This window comes from Xenopus laevis, chromosome 9_10S (genome assembly GCF_017654675.1).
Source record: "Xenopus laevis strain J_2021 chromosome 9_10S, Xenopus_laevis_v10.1, whole genome shotgun sequence".
NCBI lineage: Eukaryota > Metazoa > Chordata > Amphibia > Anura > Pipidae > Xenopus > Xenopus laevis.
This window is the reverse complement of record NC_054388.1, coordinates 91,647,509-91,661,343: the sequence shown is the minus strand read 5'-3', so window position 1 is coordinate 91,661,343 and position 13,835 is coordinate 91,647,509. Positions and strand designations below refer to the sequence as shown.

The window sequence follows — 13,835 nt, the reverse complement described above, 5'->3', positions numbered from 1 at the left end:
CATTAATGATAATTTTATTCTGCTCTCACTATAAGACTCCAAGGCAGATCTTATCCACTGCTCAGTTGTCAGCAAGAATATTTCTCACTCTCTGCTGCTGAAATGAGAATATCTGCCAGTTTACACAGTCGCTCAGAGACTCTATAAAAGGGAAGAAAGAGTTTCATGAAATGGAAAACTCCTGTTTTCATTTACTGTTCAGACAGCTTCTGTCTGGGTGTGTGTTTAGTAGGGGGGGGAACAAATACAGTGAAATTATGAAGCATATCTCTGGGGGAGTGCACTTGGAAAAAGGAAAGTTGTGTGATCTTTGAAAAGATCAATCCTGTAAAGATTAAGAGCACTGGGACACTAGAAAGGTTACATTATTGTTATTAGCATATCCTGCATTCTCTCCCAGGCGCACAATGCTCTATCCTTGCACCGAGACCAATATTTCCACTGTAAAGCTTTCATGCCATCAATAATTTGAATAGCTATTGGAACAGTAGTTACAATTGAGAAAAAAATAACATTCTTGTCTACTGTGTCACATAAAAAAGGGAAAAATAACGGTTTGTTAATAAGCATAGTCTACTCTGGATAAAGTACAGGGACTGAATCTTGATAGCATGAACAATGAGCAGAAAACACATACAGTAGTGAGAAAACTAGCACAGGTCATAGCATTCATTTCATGATCATGTGTGATATTTCTATCAATGGTGTGGCCTAGTGGGACTCAAATAAATGTCTAGATAAAGTTTACAGCATTGGAAAATACTGCTTTACAGTAGAAGAAAGAGCCATTGATAAGAATTCAAGTTATATAAGTCCATTTCTAGAACCATACAGGATTAAAGGTTTGGGCATGTATCTACCATGAGTGTGGTTGGTTAAGTCCCTGTCCAGGGTCCTGGAGGCCAGACATGCCAAGCACACAGCATTGTTGTGGGGAGAAGGGGTAGAAGACCCTGAGAATGCACGGGTACCCTTGTATATAGAGGGCCCTACAGGGCATGCATTGATACAAACTTTCTATACAGGTATCTTCCAACAGGTTTGGGGTCAAAGGGGCAGATTCACTAAAGGGCAAAGTGGCCGTTGCTAGCAAAAAATTAGACAGAAATTCCATTCCGCAGGTACATCACCACATTACTAACAGGTGTAGGTGACAATTCACTATTGAAAGAGACCGTCACTCCCTATTGCCAGGATAATTTCCGCTCTGGTGAACAATCGTTACTCCTCAAATTCACTAAAGTGCAGATTTTACAGAAAGTTACCTTTCTTTTCGCCAGAGTTTCCTTCATCACCTTAGACCAGGCGAACAGATAAGATGAAGCTACATCCTCGTCAATCTTATGTTAGTGACATCATATCCTGTATGCCTGAAAGTAATAAAAATTTTAAAAAACGCTGTTGTTTTTTCATTTTTGAAAGCGGGATTGCCTTCAAAAGTTCTTGGTGTTACCATTTATTTCCCAATTTTTCGCTGATTCACAAATTTTGCGGGAAATTCGTGGATTTTTCAGCAAAGCGAAATGGGAGAAATTCGTCTGAAAGCAATATCAGAACAAGAACTATTTATCAAATTTAAGTGTGTGTGTGTGCGTGGGGGGTTATGGATCCACACTATAACCTAACAGCACCAAAAACCAATGCAAATTTTTGGCTGGAATGGAAAAAAGGCTGCTGAAATTGAGTTCTGCAGCAGCCAACACATAATCTGGATTATTATTATTATTATTATTATTATTATGTTCTGCAATCTGAAAGGAGAGTCTCGGGTTGGCAGACGACAAGAAGTTTGGTGGAGGAATAGCGGTCCAGGGCTGTTTTCCATGGTTTTGGCTAGGGCCACTTGTTCAACTCAGAACAAACTTTAAGGGTACAACATACGATTAAATCTGTAACAATGCCAATGTTCTTGTTTCAGCATAATAATTTCCTATTCACAAAATGAGGTCCATATAGAATGGGATTGCCAAAATAGGTGTGGGAAAAACTTGACTGCCCTGCACAGACCTGCCCCAAGTGAACAAACCTATGAAATGAACTGGAGGACTGTGAGCCAAGCTTGATGCCCAACACCAGAGCCCAATCTCATTAAAGCTGGCCATAGATGCAAAGATCCGATCGTACGAATCATCGTACGATTGGACTTTTCCATCTCCCGACCCGCCACTAACCATTCAGATCAAAGTCTTACCAGTCAGATTAGTTAAAGAACAGATCAGCAATGTTCTGCCCCTGACAGCAATCGTACAATATCTATGTCCGACCAAAGCTAGTGACAGTCTACCACTGAAAATCGTACGATCGGCAATACACGCAGAGATATTATCGGCAGCCGATAGAAATTTTCTAACCTGTCCGATCGACCAAACGACTGATCTCCGCCGGACGAAAAATGTCGGGACTCTCCACACACGGTTCGAAAATTGTACGAATCCTCGATTCGTACGATCAGATCTTTGCGTCTATGGCCAGCTTAATTGCTCTTGTGGCTCCAAGTTCCTTCAACTATGTTCCAACAGTGTCTACAGCAGTGAATGGAGGATCAACTTTATACTAATTCTATTGAGTTTAGCATGAAGTGTCAAACAGGCCTGCATCTGGATAACTTTGTTAATGTAGTGTAATAATCATAACTAATTGCTTGACATACAATTTAAAATATCAAACTTTTTGGTGATCTATCTATCTATCTATCTATCTATCTATCTATCATCACAATATGTTTTTTTCACAATGGTCCCATATGCATCTCTAATTAAGGTTTGTAACAGATTATCAGGCACAAATCTATTTTTAGATGTCAACAAACCACATTTGAAAAGCTGGCAATTGTAATTGCTAGTCCAACAAATGGCATCACATCATCTATCCCATCTGTCTACTTTCTTACTACAAATTTCAATTTACATGAAACCACGATGTTAGGCATTTTATTAATAAATGTATTGATTTGCTAATTACATTCAGAGAGGAGAATTCTCCCTGGAAAAGAATCCAATTTGTGCAAGGAAAATTCATTTGTACCTTTCGATTGTACAATTTATGTGACCAAAATGAGGCTGAGTCTGCACTAGGGGAGAAACTGGTAATAAGGAGCATGGCTACTCCTGACATTGCACAATTTGGGCTTTTATATATATGAAAGGACCACTGTGAGTATGATCCTGCATATAATTCTTCATTCAACTGCCTTTCAGGTGCAGAGCTGACGAGGCAAATGGAATCCTCATCAAGCCTTTTGAACATCCTTCAAATATATAGATATAGGTATTTATAGATTCAATACTATGCTTTTATTCTGTAGATACATAGAGTTGTACATGGACAACCTACATATGAGTTTCCCATTTGCCTACACACATACATGGATTTCAGTGTAGAAGCAACATCAGATATCCTTAGAAAGAGTTTCATTCCTATAATTTTCAATCATAATTGTTTCAAGGAAGTCAGTGTAGAGGATATTCAGATCCCAACTACTGATTGTATTCTGACTCTCATATGTGAGCAAACAAACTTTCACTTTCACCCATTGTTAAATATTGAATGGTGAGTGGTGGAATTTCACTCTAGACTGTGGGGATCTCTAACTTCACTTTTTGATAAATATACCCCACAGTGTTATGTGAAAATAGAACAAAAGTTTATGGGGCAGATTCACTAACCAGCAAAAAGTCTCCAGTGACCGCTTCACACCCATCGCCAGGTGAATACTCCCTCAGACAACCTTAATTCACTAAAATACGGAGTTTCGTCATGGGCACCAAATGCTGGCAACTTTTCACTAGCGTTACTTCGCCAATGCGAGCAATTCAAAACGAAGATGCGCTAGCGTACATTTCTGCCTAGCACAAATTCGCTAGGTTAATTTGCATATGGTGGGAAATTTAAAATTGAATGGATGTCTTTATTTTATGTGTTGCAGCAAATAAATTACATTTCCATGTTAATTACACATGTTCAGGGAACCTTATTAAAGACATTATAGTTGTTATAATGCCCTACACATGAGCCCACTGTATAATTTTGAAGGTCTTTAGCAGGCTATCACTCTGAAAAAAGGAAAAGACGCCAGCATTTTTCAAATTTTGATGCTTTTTCCACTAACAGTATATGATGTAAGTAACTGAAGACTAAGAAAGATCTATGCACTCCAGTGCAAGGCAAGTCTGGCGAAAGAGGTAAAGTTCAGTAAAATCCGCATTTGCGGAGTACAGTCCATTCGCCATTCGAAAATTGTTGACTGGCAATAGAGTGTGAATGAACGCTAGTACCTATCTCTTTCGCTAGCGAAGTGACGACTGCGTCCGTTTGTAAATTGTCAATGTCCCTACGGGCGGTAACGCTGGCGCATTGTCGCCATTGCCACTTCGCCCTTTAGTAAATCTGCCCCTATGTCTTGAAAGCAAAGCAATGTTAAGTGTATTCCTGATTAACAAATCTCTTGTACTGCCTTATGCAGGCTTACCTGAGCGTACAACCACTAACAAAAATCTGCATTTACATTAGTAGCTAATTCTTGCTTCTCTCTCTGCTCAGGGTAAAACATATTTTCATGGAACATGTCCTAAGGCCAAATCAAAACTTAAAACATTATAAAAGTGATCGATGAGCCTCAGAATGTTAACAAATTTGAAAAAGCTATTTGGTAAACTAATTTTAAAAACCTTTTTAGTGTAATTTTGTGTGTAAGGGACACTTTTCTGCCTATGAGAAATATAACGATATTAGGAATTATGAGGGATTCCCCAAACTGATGATTTGATTAAATTCCAGCATTTTTTTAAGATACTGTTTGAATGTCTAATATTCAGAAACCTTGATGTTGACATTACTTTTAAGCATTTGCCCACTCAAGTCAACAAAGTTTTCTTTAATGCTGCAGTTTTGTTGATGGAACAAATATTTGAATATGCAAATTAGGGGTTGGATTTCATTTGTATTTGGCCATTTAATTTGTTGGAATTCAATATTTGTCTAAATTAAAAAGAAATTAGATGTAACCGAATACAGGCAGATCACTGAACTAAGGAGCTGATTTATTAACAAATGATAAGGATCTATTAATGTAAAACTCAAAAAAATTTGAGTTATTTATAGCTTTTTCTTTATTTGGTAAAAAGGGACCTGTGACCCAATGAAATAATTCCAAATTCTATTTTATCATGTTAGTCAAGCAAGACAAACTTTACTTGCACTACATAAACTATTTAAATCTTTAGTCTAGAAATGAACAATCATGGCAAGAAGGCAGGCACAATTATGTAAACACTGTTATTAAGGCAAGCTTTGAATTATCCCAAAATGTTGTTTTATCACCAGAATGGGGAATTGATGCACATGCCCATACACTGGTTACAAAATTAGATGGTATGGAAGTTGGAGGAAGGTAGAGTGCAACTACACCTAGGAAGTGCAGAATGGAAAGTGAAAGTACTTTCCTGCTCCACCTAAGGAATGGAGGTGGGGCAGGCAATAAGATAAGAAGAAGATAAGAAGAATAAGCTAAGGTTTCTAAATGTGTTTATATCAGGTATGGATGTTTTAATAAAAAGAATTTGCGAGGGACTAATAAATGTTCCATTAACCTAGAGCAATTAGAAACCTCTTACACAGTATTAAACCGCTGGCATCTGACTCGTATATGTTTACATAGAATGTTTCCATCCCAAACTTTATGTTTCAGAAATTGTGGTGGGGAAGGGACCATGGGCAACCTATGGTGGCAATATCCTTTTGTACAAAGATATTGGTCAAGAGTTTTTGGCATGATTGATTCTATTACTAATATTCATGTTAGAAAAAAATCCCATGGAAAGCCTTGTTCAATCAACGGATTCCTAATATTAATGACAAATTTGGGACCTTGGCTCCTCAAACTACCACATTGGGATTAGACCTGTCCACTCACACACTGTAAGGTCAAATGAGAACACTAAGTTATTGTGATAATTACCTTGATCCACCTAAAATAATAAGCTTCTGCCGGGAAAAGGCTTCACTCCCAACATAGCAAATCTAACATGCCTTTTATAAATGCTCTTATAAGTAAATACAGGTACCTTTATCATTCTAAAAATTGGTGTGAGATTATTTAGTTAGATCTGTTTCGCATAAAACTACCATTACAGTACAAAATACTATGTTAAGTGAAAATGAAAAGTTTATTGTAAGCATATTATCTATGATTGACATTTAAAAATACACTAGTCTTGTTATCATTGACATAATGATCCATTGTATGTTATGAAATAATTTGACAGTATTTAACAATTGCGTTGATCATTTGAAAAAAATGAAAACTTCAATAAAAAAGATATAAAAAAAGATTTTGGGTTTGTTTATTTTGAAAAGGACTTTTATTATACAGCTTTTTATGTCTGGGTGACAGGTCCCCTTTAACTTATTCATTTATATGTGATTGTGAAAAAATTGTGAAAAAGAATCCATCTACTGAATAAAAAAAACTCACTTTTATTTAAACATTGATAGACCAATAAATTAGCCCCTAACATGCATCTCACTATTCTTTTTTTTTATATATAGTACATATCATATTCCATAGTAAGTGGCATCATTTAAAAATAAATTGTAGTTTTGCCAGCTTTACAATAATATATTAGTTGTGAACACGTAAAAGGTTTCAGTATATAAATTTTATACTATTTGTTTTTGTGTAGTCATCCTACTTTGTACACAGAACTAATTTTTGTTTATTGATTTATTTTAAATAATGCAACAAAAATACATTCTGCTGTTGTGTGAAATCTCGAATGTAAATCCATTTTAATGGTATGAAATTATATTTTTTATAGTACAAATATTATGCAGAATATTTTAGCAAGCAGTCTACTTTAGCAGATAATGGATCTGGCTAAACCCCAGTTCCCTCTATTCTGGGGTAATAGAGCCCATATACGTCTGTATTTACGCTCTTTTTTTTTTTTTTAACGCATTCCCCAAATTCGTGATTTTTTAAAAACATTTTTGCATTAGTATCAGGCCAGAGTTACACAATTTACTGGACACTCCAATAAAAGTTAATGAGATTACCATTTACTTTAGATTATTTATTATTTTTAAATGAATGTAGTGGCAAGCTTTATGATTCGTCAGTGCCACCCAATCTGCTGCACAGTATACAGACATTAATTAGATATGCCGCAGACACTTCTATGCATGAGAGCATTTCTGGAGGTTAGTCTGGCATTGACAAAAGAGAATTTTAACTTCATTACAGAACATATTACAGAAGACAACCATTTAATGTACATTTACATTTTATTGAATCTAATATGAAATACATTCAGTAAATCAGTACTTATAAATGAAAGCACAACAGAGAACCCTACGGTATTACCTTTATTATATGGCAAGCTGTAATTAAGAACCACAAGGATGATTAATATCACTTCATTAGCTGATACAACAGCATCAATCAATCCTTGCTTACAGCTTAGCAGGCAACTCCTAACAATAGGTGGGAAAGTCACTGGGGAAGCAATTTCATACACGACGGAAGGTGTGAGTCTTCAGATAACAGGACCAGTTCTATACAAGCCACTCCAGGAGGATGAGCATGTTCTTCTTATTGGCTACAGAGCTCAACGACTTCGGAGAAGTGGAGATTTTTTTTCGTCCAGTTGGAAACTTGCATGTGACACCAAACTCATTTTCCAAAGACTAAATTACCGTATGGAACACACTATTTGATCCTTTCTATTCTTTTGATCCCTAATGGCAACAAATGTTCCTTCATATAAGTAAACAGAAAGTGATACAGATGCATTGGTCGAATGCCTTTTTTGTCTGATTCATAAAGAGTCATGGTTTTGAGTTGCATGTATAGGAGGAGTACCAATTTGCTCATCCATTTGAGTATTTAGGAGTGATTTATCTAAAAGTAAGGAAAGAGAGAAAAGATGTGGAGTTAAACCACTACATAATTAGTAACTAGAGGAGCAAAGGAGCTACCTGTCAAGCACCCTCTTTATTGAGAAGAAATGTCTGTGCAGTAGGGTCATTAACAGATAATGAATCTTTAGGCGTAGTTCAAGGCTTTTTGTCATCCCCCTTTGCTAACCATTATGTCCTTGGATAAAGCAGAGCATACAAGTGTTACATGAAAACAGCAGAATTCCCAGTTTTTTCATAAAATTAACAGAAGAGGCTTTAAATGCCAGTTCTCTCTAATAGCTCAAGGCCGTAGGAGGCCTGCCAATACTTTTAGTACAGTTCTAGCCAAAGCAGTTGGTACCTCATATCCTAGAGTAGAAGGAAGATAGAATATTCAGTATGAAGCATGATATTCTATGGCAGATATGAGATTAAGACACCTCTGATTGGTGCATTTTATTTTGAGGGGTGAAGTGCAAGGCGCTCTCTTTGGGAACTCACACATCCTAAAATACATTACAATTTTTAGAGAATGCATTATAAATTATGCAGACCATACAGGAACATATGCAGCGTATGCAGCGTCCCCATTAGATAAAAAATGAAAAGGAAATTACTGTTTATATTCTCATTGCATTTTTCTGACAAAAATATAAAGAATTTATTTTCTGGCTACTAGAAGCTTTAAAGATATGCAAAACACAGGCAGAAGCAAAAACAAAAGACCTCCAACACAAAAAAAACACTGAAACCATGTAAAAACAACAAGAAGCAAAGGTTAGTACATTATATCAGCGAGCATTTTAGAATATATTGCAAAAGATGTTGTGCTCACAGAAACAGCTTAAAGACAGCAAATCAGCCCAATGTGTTTCACCCCCAAGAAGAGTAGAAGCAAAAAATAGGCCACATTTTTTTTCTACCCTGTGGTCATAATGCATTGGAATGCCTACTATAATATCAAACAAAATCAAGTTTAATCACAAGACCATGCAGTCCTTTTCCCATATATTTTATTAAACTTGTAGGAAATTGCCAAATGGGTCTCCTCAGTTAGGACCACCATATCAATATGCCTTATGTAGGATATAAACCTAAAATACCACTGCTGCAGATCCCAGCTGGCTAATTTCTTGCATTCTGAGTGCTTAGTAGGACCATGGGCTATTTAACTTGTTCAGTCATTTCCTGCTTACATATGGCTCCTAGGTGAAAAATTGGTCTTATCTTTTTTATGTAAAAACTGTATTTGTTTGTATCATATCAACTTTCTTCCTGAAAATACAGTTTTGTTGTAATGGACTACCCTTAGCAACATCAAGGTGCAATCATTCCGTACTGAAAACAAAAATTTGAATGTAAAACCTAACAAAGTTTAACCAATGGTAAGTAAATAACACAGTACTCCATCCAACCATCTCAACAAAGAAAGGTCAAATCTGCACATACCATTGGTCATGGGATTGTATAATTTTAAATCAGAAAGTTATGGTACCCTTTATAGCAGTGGACCACTTCCAAAACCAGGCCAAAGGTTTTGTCACCCAAAGCTAAGTGCAGGGGTGGCAATCTGTGCATCCCCAATCAGGCTATTACCATACCATTGACCGCTTTCTGGCACAGTTGGGCAAATACAAACCAACTTACCGTACACAGGAAAGGAGAGAAGAGACAAGGATTTGTTATGGATAGTTCACTGGATTTGGATAATAATGATCTGCAATTTAGTTGGACTAGGTTACTCTTACACTAGTTTCACACCTGGCAACTACAAACATATATACATTAAGTTTATGGAGGTTCCAATGGGGGAGAGAGAGAGCACTAGAATGTGCTTATATTGGGCAATGTAATAAAAGTCGGTAACTGAAAAACTATTCGCAATGCAAAAAGTTATGCCTTTGCACAAACAAATTTTGCTTTGCTCGAATTTAATATAGCTTTTGTGAACCTGCTTTTGCAGAAACTGTTTAGCGACCACTTCCGACAGTTGAAGACCAATTGCAAACTTTATAGTTTGCGCCAATGCGCAGTAAATGTAATAAAACTTCTTACTGAAAAAAGTTGTTATGTTTGCTCCAAAAGATTACGACACCTTAACAAGCACTTCTTAACAGTGTGCAATTAAAATTTTCAATGCAATAACAGTTTAAGGAACAATATTACATTGCGAGATGTGGATTTTTAGTCTTATTGGTGCGAATTGTTTTGATCTTTGTGACTTTATTTACATTCCCCCCCTTAGTGTCTAATACAAACATAAAGTGCAAGATGGCAAAACAGTCCATGTATGTCTAAACCATGACCATTAGTGTGCTGTTAGGAGAGCTGTCTAGCTATGTGATATTTTTAAACTAATTTTACAATAATATATGACCTTGTTCATTTTTTTCAGTGGGGATTAATATTGACTGCGTGCTGCCTATCAGTGATGGATATCAAAACAATAACAAAAGTCTATACATTATACAATATTTCATGGCTTTGAATGGGAAGAACCGATTTCTCTTTAAAGATTCCCCTCTCTGAACTGTAAATGCAGTTCTGCTTTTCTCACCAACCAGCTGTGAACTAATTACAAGAACTTCCAACTAGTCAAGCTTCCTCTCAAAGCATATGGATCCAATTAACTCAAACTGTTGCTGATTTTAATCAATCTTTCTTCAAGCAGCTCAACTTAAAGATTCTCTTTCACTGTAGAAAGCAGGCCAAGGAAGAGCGAGGCAATAAAACAATGCTATAGAAACAAAAGATTATAGAGGCACAAGACTATATGCATTCTGCTCTTGTGATTATTCTAGAAACGCAAGCACAAGAAATCTGGCACTGGGAAATAATTGTTTTGCTTGCTTTATTATGCTAAATTTCATTCTTTACACTTGAAGCCAAAAACCGCAAGATCCAAATCAGTTTCTTAAAGGCAAGTCTGCCTGTCAATCACAAACCATGATATTAAGTGATTAAGGGTAGGAAGGTGACATTTTCGTTTGGGGAGGCTACCAACAGAGGCTTTTCAGTTAGTGAACTTATAATTATATTATATTAAATATATTGTAGTTGAACTCTTTTTAGACAGGCTAAAGGTGGCAGTATATTGGTCAATAAAAGCCACTGATTTGCCTATTTCCGACCCATCTATGAGGCCCTCCAAAGAGCCAATCAGATATCTGGCTGAGAATCTGGTAGATGTCAATAAGACTGGCTTAAACATTACATCGTAGTGAGAAATCATCACCTCTTTGATGTAGTCCTTGCTCTGATGGCTTGTTTCCCCTTCATTGATACACGATTGTTATGCTAGAGAGACAAATGTTCAGATCAACCTGATATGACCCACCTCAAAGTGTGCATATCATGAAAAGATACGCTTGTATGGCAACCTTGCCAAGAGAGTGGATTTTCAATGTATGGCCATATTAAGCCTCCATAGTTCTTGATTATTCTTCACCTCCATTAGTGCTGGAGGAATTTAGGACTGTAAAAGAGAACAAACACCACTACTGCCCAAATAACCCAACTTCTACACAAACAACCATTTTTATTTTTTATTCCTTCCAAATACTAGTGAAAACACACAAAGGAAAATGAACATATTTTTAGTTGCTCATATAAATGCAATTTAATCTGTCTAAATCCACTAAACATATGACCTATGATTCAAAATCATCAGATTCAAAACGTATAAATAAATACTGATGAAGTTCGTTGCCAGCAACGCTGCTGGAAAAATGTTAAAAAAGATAATGAAAATGATCATGGCCAAAGATATCACAATAGCAAATTTCAGCTGAATTATAGCTTGTATTTCCTCCTTCTGACACTCCAGTAATGAATAGGGTCCACAAGGATGCCTTAATTTCAGCTAGCCGAAGGCTGAGATTGTGATAATAACAGACAGAGGTTTCCATTAGCAGCTAAGACTGGAGATGTGAATAATTTCAAGGCAACAGTATTCTCTTCATGAAGGGAAATCAATGTTCCTGCAACATGGTGTCAAGAGTTGGACAGGCAGAAGAGTGGAAGGTGTGAGAAGAACCTCTGGTCATGAGATGTCTCAGTGTATGATAAAGGTTTCATTTTGTCAGACGTTATATACACACATACACACTATATATAGCCAGAAAAATAACTTTGTGAAAGGCACAAGTAATTATCTACTTATCAGGTTTTTAGTTTGTTTATTACATATAAATCTGGATTTTACATATCACCTGGGACTGTTTTAGTACATTTGCCCTCTTCTTCCCTCAAGAACTCTCAGAAACAATTAGAAATTGCACTACTGTCCAACTATTTTAATATATTAGGCTTCCTTTATTATGCTAAATTGCATTCTTCGCATAATGGACCAGTAGCCAAACTTGTAGTAGTGGTGTTGGGGAGTTCAAGATCAAAATATCTGAAGGGCCACATAAAAAAGTTCCTTGACTTAAATTGTTTAATTTTGGAGAGTAACAGCCAACCCTTTGTTTTAATGACCTGTACCCCATCTCTAACAACTTGATATATTGTTTGTGCCCAGTTATAAAATAGGATCATGATCCCAAAGAATATTAATATCCCGGTGTAATGATTATGCACATTTTTGACATCTACGGGGCAATGTGAGTTTTGAATGGTGTCCCCTGCTTACGTCACTAATCAGCAAACAGTGCAGCTATTTAATGGCCTCAGTTGCATTTTTAATGTGATTATAAAGGACAGCACTGATCTTTATGTGAATCTATAATGGTCTCTGTTATCATTCTACCTATGCACACTCATGTGGTATCAATAACGTGGATTCTGAAATTCCTATTACTCTACTCATTCTGTTTGGGCTTGGGATCGCTCAACCTCAAAGGCTGAGAAATGCAAGAGAACAAGGGGCACATTTACTATTGGTCCTTGATATTCGACCGTCGAAGTAAAATCCTTCGAGTTTGAATATTGAAGTCGAAGGATTTACCGCATTTCCTTCTTTGGAATGATCGAAGGAAAAATCGTTCGATTGAACGATTAAATCCTTTGAATCGAAGGATTTTAATTCATCGATCGAACGATTTTCCTTCGATCAAAAAAAGCTTGGAAAGCCTATGGTGACCTTCCCCATAAGCTAACATTGGTGCTCGGTAGATTTTAGGTGGCGAAGTAGGTGGTCGAAGTTTTTTTTAAAGAGACAGTACTTCGACTATCGAATGGTCGAATAGTCGAACGATTAGTAGAAATAGAAGGTCGAAGTAGCCAATTCGATGGTCGAAGTAGCCAAAAAAATACTTCGAAATTCTAAGTATTTTTTATTCTAATCCTTCACTCGAGCTAAGTAAATGAGCCCCTCAGAGTTTAGTAAATAACCCCCCAAGTGTAACAGATTGTCTGTTAGTTTTGGATTTATCAGTCTAATTAGCAGTAACAACCTCTGGTTTATCATTTCCAGCCCACACTTAAAACCTTCATTTTCAAGACATGTTCAGGTCATTGTTGGGAGATCAGGTGGGAACCCATACTTTCTGCTTTTCACAGTGCATCCTACTGAATTGCATTGCAGGAATTATCTTGCTTTAAGTGGCTATCAGTTCCAAATCTTTAAATGGCTCTCACACAAATATTTCCAGCTTTAAATCTTCATATTCTGACTGGCCTATTTACTTTCAAACTCTCTGAATATCATGTTTGTACAAATACAAAGCTCATGATTTTCTGAGAATTTTACTATTGTAAATAGTTACAATAAACATTTTTCACATTTCATAGAATATACAGATATGGGACCTGTCATCGAGAATGCTCGCGACCTGGGGTCTTCCAGATAAGGGATCTTTTTGTAATTTGGATCTTTATACCTTAAATCTATTAAAAAATCATGTCATCATTAAATAAACCCAATAGGCTGTTTTTGCTTTGAATAAGGATTCATTATATCTTAGTTGGGATGAAGTACAAGGTACTGGTTTATTATT

The 13,835-nt window shown here is 36.4% G+C and overlaps 1 pseudogene; it reads right to left on the bottom strand.

The window, feature by feature from the left end:
* LOC108703128 overlaps positions 1-13,835 on the bottom strand; it is a 533,218-nt pseudogene that overhangs the window by 218,217 nt on the left and 301,166 nt on the right.